The sequence below is a fragment of the Hibiscus syriacus genome, unplaced genomic scaffold, assembly GCF_006381635.1.
Source record: "Hibiscus syriacus cultivar Baekdansim isolate YM2019G1 unplaced genomic scaffold, ASM638163v2 tig00005974_pilon, whole genome shotgun sequence".
Lineage (NCBI taxonomy): Eukaryota > Viridiplantae > Streptophyta > Magnoliopsida > Malvales > Malvaceae > Hibiscus > Hibiscus syriacus.
The window spans coordinates 1,361,194-1,368,718 of NW_024062076.1; the positions used below are offsets into that span (position 1 = coordinate 1,361,194).

The 7,525-nt window shown below is 33.2% G+C and overlaps 1 pseudogene; it reads left to right on the forward strand.

Annotated features, from left to right (window-relative positions):
* The first annotated feature begins 333 nt into the window (after positions 1-333).
* LOC120200405 lies at positions 334-4,984 on the forward strand (annotated as a pseudogene).
* The last annotated feature ends 2,541 nt before the right edge of the window (positions 4,985-7,525 follow it).

The window sequence follows — 7,525 nt, forward strand, 5'->3', positions numbered from 1 at the left end:
CACGGAGTATAGTTTTAATTGTGTGTCATCTTTAGGAGTCGTTTTCTAATTTCTCCCCCCATTATTTTCATCATTTCCCGCTTCTTCCTGTCGATAATTATCAGTTCACGCCGCTTCTTCCACAGGTATTCCTCGTTCTCTATTCCACCATTCAATTTGGGTTTCTGGTCTTAGGAATTATTATGTTATATTCCTGTGAATTTGAGATCTCTGAAGATTGCAGCCTCTCTCACCTTTCGCTTCCCGTAACTCTACTCAGGTAATTTTCCCCCTTTTCTACTCCCAATTCTGAGAAAAAACAAAACGTCTAAAAACGAAAACGATTTTTCAAAACAATTCTTCGCTGCTCCTTTTGTTTTGATTTTCTGAAGAAAAAGAAAGAAAAAAAGAAAAGGATATCCAGTAAAGAGTTAATAGCAATGGAGTCGAGAATGGATTATTACGAGATCTGGAACGGATTGGTCGTGGAGCTTTTGGCGCTGCCATTCTCGTTTATCATAAAATTGAAAAGAACATGTACTTTTTTTATTTTTTTCAATTTCTGATTTTAATTAATGTGTAATTTGATTTTTTGACTATTTTCTTAAAAAAATATGTATGTTTTGAAGAAGATCAGATTGGCGTGGTAAACAGAGCACTGTAGGAGTTCTGTGCATCAAGAAGTTAGTTGTTACTTTCATCTAAACAAATTAATCTGTTTTCGCCTTAAAGGAATAGCGAGTTTAATATTCCAATTTACGATCTAGTTTCATTTTTGTGGTATGTAGATGTTACTTATTTCGCGAATCCAGCACCCTTACGTTGTTCAATTTAAGGAAGCCTGGGTTGAGAAAGTAAGATACCATACTACTGTTTTTTTGCTAGGATTATCGAATCAAAATCTGGCTTCACTTTGTAGCTCGTTGAGTCCGTGACTGCTTCGTTTTTTTCTGTTGATTTTGTGTTTTGCAATTGTAATGTAGGGTTTCTATGTTTGCATTGTTACTGGATACTACGAAGGTGGAGATATGTGAGTTTCCACGTTTGTATGTAGAAGTTTGATTCGGAGTTTTTTGTTTTTAGACATCCTGCAAAATTTGTAGTATTTTATTATTTTCCTATTTAACGGTTTTTAACAGGGATGAATTGATGAAAAAATCAAATGGGATCTATTTCCCAGAGGAGGTAATCTTATCTCTCTATTCCTATTGATTTTACAAGTTAGTTTCTTCTTAGAATTGTGTGGCACGGTAAAAGGTTTCCCGTTGGGGTTTCCACTTCCATGGTCCTCACCTAATTGTGGAAGAGAGGAGGTGGTTACGACTTACAGTTAATTCTGCTGGTTGTGAACATTGTGTAGAAGCTCTGCAAGTGGTTCGCGTAGCTACTTCTGGCAGTTGAATATATGCATTCAAATTTTGTTCTGCATCGGGACATAAAGGTACGAATGTCAATTTACATTGGTCTTTCTATTAACTTATTTATTATGGACTGACTTCAGCACTTTCTTGGTAGTGTTCCAATATTTTTCTTACCAAAGATCAAGATGTTCGCCTTGGTGAGTTTGTCTTTTCCCTTTTCTTCTTGCTTTCTTACATGTTTTCTCTTTATCTATGTTTCCTATTAAGTTATGTCAGATATCTTACCTAATTGGTTATTCTGCTATTGTTATCCTAAATTTCTTTCTTGTCTGTATTGGTTTAGGGGATTTTGGGCTTGCTAAAACTCTAAAGGCAGATGATTTGGCTTCCTCGGTATGTACATTGTAATGAAATGATTGTTTGACATACATTTTCCTTTTAGTCTTTTTTCAACCATATCTAAAATTGAAAATAATTGTTTTGGGTCATTCTTTTAGCATTTCTTTTCCTTATCTTCCTACAGTTTGGTATAATAAGCTTAGTAGCTTATGCTGCAAAGCTCGAAATGCAGTTTTGTGTTCTGTTGGCAGATGCCTCAATTTTCCTTTACTTTTATTGCAACAATTCTTGCATGGTAGCATATTACTCACATTCGGTAATTAATAACATATTCCACTCTCCCAGATTGGCTGTCACAATCTAGCATAGTTACATTTTCTGGAAAAATAATATGATTTGTTAAAATGAACAGGCCTAGTATGTGCCAAGCTTACAGTTAAACTTGGTGCTAATTTTAATTTTATTGACCGAGACCAAACTGTAACTAATTGTCGAGTAAAATTTATAACAATACCAAGTAGATTAACATAAATAATCACTTAATTATTTTTAAGGAAAGAACTAAGCAAAAAAGAATCATTTGTTGTTACCTTAGTATATTTTAGTATGGCATCATTACTTAGGAACTGAAAATATATGCATGTATGCGACTTCTGGGTAGTTAGTCGAAGTGTGTTACATTTGGTGATAGGAGAGTTGTATTAATAATTAATCATAAAAGGGCCCAGAATTTGTGCAAGGATTAAATACTGGAGTGCTGTAAATTAATTGTCACTCATGTTGTATCGATCATAAATATCCAAAGAAATAGCGTATATAAATGTATCTATTAGGTTAAATTTTGTACTCGTCAATCCTTGCTCTCATAAACACTTTTGGACAAAGGAAGTGTGGAGGAGGGAGTTGAAACCTGCACCATGAGCCTCCAATGCAACGAGTATGAGAACAACCACTAGTCTAAAACCCGGTATTCTCAATCCCTTATATTGACAATGAACAATACTTATTTACCTTTTGATATCATTGTTCTATTTTTTTTATTTATTCTTATATTAGAATGTGCTAATTATTTTTAGTTCCAGTGCTAGATAATAGTGGTTTTTTACGTGTCTCAAGTGGTTGGAACTCCCAATTACATGTGTCCTGAACTGCTTGCAGATATTCCTTATGGTTTCAAGTCTGATATCTGGTCTCTGGGTATGTCTTTTCTCGAGTGTTTGACTTACATACATGTATATATATATCAGCTGAATTGCTTCTTGTTGAACAGGGTGTTGTATGTATGAGATGGCTGCTCGTCGCCCTGCTTTTAAAGCTTTTGTAAGAGTTCTCACAAATGTTTTTGTTGAATCTGCTTCTTGTATTCAGTAATGAGTTTACACAGTTTCTCTTTCTGACAAATAGCACGAATTTCATTTGATGTTTTATTAAAAGGGAATTTAAAATTTTTTTTTTATTCCCTTCCTTTTTTCTCATTATGGAATTTTTTCTATTGCCAAATATAATGGAACTTTCTATCTTTTGGTTATCTGAATTGAGAATAATATGTGGCAACCTTTGCTAGGTTCATAACAGTTTCCATGAATTCTGCACTCCACTCTTTGAAATAATGCTTTCAAAGTAGTTAATGTTGTCCTCATCTAGTGTGATGTCTTGTCCTTTTAGAGGTTTTCTATAAATTACCATTTGTATGCCTCCACTATCTGTGTAAATTATACAAATTTAATTCCATTAATTTTTGTTAAACTTCTTGTTCTAGGACATGGCAGGGTTGATAAGCAAGATAAATCGTTCCTCTATGGGCCCTTTGCCTTCTTGCTACTCTCTATCATTGTAAGTCTCAATATTAACTTTAGAGCTCACTCTTATTGCATGTTCTCATGATAACCAAGTATTCTCTGTGATTTTTCATGCTCATATTGTGATTTTCTACCCTTGTTTCCTCATTTGCTTTAATTATTCTTTTATGTATTAGGTTTCAACAATGTGCAGATTTCTTGATCAGATTATTTCTTATAAATGTAGGAATTTTTAAATTGGTTCCGTGAAAATTTATTTCTTCTCCCTTAATAAGGCAAAAATAGTGAAGTTTCATTTAAATTCCCAAGGGACTTGGTGATCTGTATTTTGGCAGTAACACTAAACATGGTTAGTGCTCTATATTTTGTCAAGTAATCAAGTCCTTGCTACATGATTGTTAATTTATTTAATTTTACACAAACAGGAAGGCAGTTATCATGGGCATGCTAAGAAAGAATCCAGAGCATCGACCAAGTGTAAGTTTCTTTTTGCTCAATTCCAAGGATTCTCCACATGCAGGACTTCAATGTAACATTTTGAGTTTTCACCTTGATTAGGCATCAGAGCTTTTGAAGCACCCTTTTTGCAGCCATATGTTGATAAGTATTGTCCATCATTTAGCTTCCTTTCGAAGAACTGCTGCTTGGATAAGCATGTTACCAGTGGTCGTGGTAATAGGAAAAATATGGTCGAGATTCAGAATAGTAATAGCTCATGTAGTGATAAAGATAGTTCGGTTTCAAGTCACAGGAACACTGACACAAGGATTCCAAATAACAATAATGAGGCCACTGGCACAAATTCTAGTTCTAAGGAAGAAGATATTTGCCCCATTAGTTTCTCTGGTAAAGTTGATGAAAAAGAAAGGATGAAACCTTCTCATGTTCAATCAAAGAAACCCAAATCCATCAAAGGCGTAGTAACTACTTTGAAAGAAGGGCAAGTAAAAGAAAGTGGTTCCCCTATGAGAGGCGAGCGTACAAAAGCTGCATGTGGTTTGCGCAGCTACTTCTGGCAGTTGAATATCTGCATTCAAATTTTTTTCTGCATCGGGACATAAAGGTATGAATGTCAATTTACATTGGTCTTTCTATTAACTTATTTATTATGGACTGACTTCAACACTTTCTTGGTAGTGTTCCAATATTTTTCTTGGTATCTTATTTTAGCAGCTAATTAGTGACCATCATGCACTTTTATCATATTGATGATATTGATCACACTTTTTATAACTTCTTTTGCTGGTTGCATGAACTGGCTAGTTGTTGTCTTGTTTGTGCACTATACAATTTGTTCATGCTACAACTTAATATTTTAGAATATCAAACTGTTTCTTTTATAATAAAAGGGTATTATTTCTGAATGTCATTTTTTTAATTCATCTCTGTTATGTAGTCTCCAAAACCATAGCTAAGGATTCTACTTGGACATTTGCAAAGGAGAAGGGCCTTGACTTGGTAGCTACATTGATGGTAAACTTCTTGTTATTTGCTTCTATATATTGATAGATTCTATTGTAAGTAATGAGTGAATTCTTGAATCTAATTACATGTTTTAAGCATGTGGCAATCGATATTATTTGTCGATATATGAATCAATGTCTAAAGGAACAATTTGAAATGTTCGGTGGAGTTGTGAAAGCATTTGACACGTACTAGCACTTAAAATCCAAAATTTGATTTTGTCAAGTACTATAGACGTAACAGGGACTCTCTTGTGGTTATTATTTGTGATAATATTGTTGTGAACAAAGTTGGAATTTTTTATAATGCTATTGATTTTATGACTTTGCATAATGTTATTATACTTCAAAGAATGCATATATAAAATTGGTAATTTTAGTACTCTTTAATAGTTCATTATATACTTCACTTTAAATAAGTATAAATTATATTCTTATTTCATATTTTTTACTTAGGTTGGCGATGGGAAAGAAGAATATACGGATGATGACATTGATGATATTCACAAAGAATGAGTATCTTATGTGGCAAACATTATTATGCCTTGATATTTTGTATCGACATATGATTAATACAATATTTTTGATAACTTAATGTGAATATATTGTATGCAAATGGATTGCTTATATATAATATGATATATAGATTTAGTATTATGAGGCATTCAATGTGATTTAGTTTGATTATTTGTCAATCTACAATATATATATATATATATAATTTCTGAAATACAATTACGACACATGAACATTTGTCGTCTTTTTAAATGATGTGTGCTTCAATGACACGCAATGTAAGTCATATATGCGTGTCATAAATTTATGACACGCAAATGTATGTCAAGCAGATTTATGACGGGGCTTCAATGACACGCAATGTAAGTTATACATGCGTGTCATAAATTTATGACGCACAAATGTGTGTCATCTTAATTTATGACGGGGGCTTCAATGACGCACAATGTAAGTCATACATGCGTGTCATAAATTTATGACGCACAAATGTGTGTCATCTTAATTTATGACATGGGCTTCAATGACGCGCAATGTAAGTCATACATGCGCGTCATAAATGCGCGTCATAGATTTATGACACACAATTGTACGTCATAAAAAATTCATGTCGGTGGCTTCAACGATAGGCATTTGTGTGTCATCTGCACCCATAGATGACGCACAATGTGCGTCATTAAAGGGTATTTTTCTTGTAGTGTGTTGTTGCCGAAGCAATGTTTGTAAATCGAGAAGAAATAATTGTGCATCATATATATAGAGATTCGGTGAGTAAACTCTGCTACATAGCATTTATCTTGTTTTGGTATTATTTAGTTCATTTTTATGCACTAGGATTTCTTGACGTGACTTCTGAAATGTACTGCTTCTGTATAATTTTTGTTGTTTTCCATGGAAGGCTTGATTTGTGAGGCTATATTGATTGAAATTACTTGATTTTGTTGTATTTAGATCATCTGCTACTTCATATGCCTTGCATAGAAGTTAATTTTTTCTTCTGTGTTATTTCAACAACAACTATTATTTGCCCATCCTGCTAACAGAAAAACACTATATTTTTTATTAGGTTCATGATTTTGGCTTCTTTTGTTACGATCCTGATGCAATTCAATTTTTAGACTATGAGGAGATTCCACTTGCCCCAGAGGCCGCTTGTGTTGGCTTAGAAATCAGGGTTGTTGGTAATGATAGTGGAGAGAAGGTAATTGAATCATATTATTAGTCTTTGCTATACTTTTGTTAGTTTAACACTTTTATTTTGTTAACATTATGCACTGATGTTTAGTTTTATGTTTAATTCCATTTACTAGGATTGTAAAAAATCATTTAAGTGAAAGGAGTCCTTAAGTTGGCTTTTGAGAAAAATCATGGCTTTGATGTAATGCTTCTATAGAACATAAAACCATAACTAACTGTTATTTTTATGGTTTGAATAAAAAATTGTAGGTTTCCATATTGGCTGGAACTCTTGCTCGTTTGGATAGGGATGACCCTCATTATAAAGAGTATGTGGCACTTTATTAATGGTTTTCTTGTGAATTATCTACTTTTCCAGTAGTTTTAATATCATTGATCTTTTGACAAATTATCATCTCTATCAAAACCCTTATATAACCACATGTTTTTGTCCTATTAAACTGGTTTGTACAGTTGTTGATTTTCTTCTTATGCCTTGCAATTGTGATGATGAATGTTTATACATATTTTCATCAGCATTTCAGAGACTTGTGGTTCCAAAATTTATCATGGTAACGCAACTTTTATCGAATTTTACTTTCGGATGCTGTTTGTTTTATCATCTACAACTTCTCAAATACAGTTTGTACTTAATCAGACTTAGATGATTTTAAGCTTTTCTACCAGTTGAAGACACAGTATCCCTCTATCTTGACTTTGACAGTCATCATTTTAATGCTTTATACCTGGTGATGCATGCCATATAGGAGTTACATACGCACTGCATGTATTGCTTTTCATTTTAGGTAGTCATTCTGTGTTGCATATTTTTCTAGTTGACTTTATAATAATCTGAACTCACATTTTCCTTTGACAATATTATATGTAAGCAATG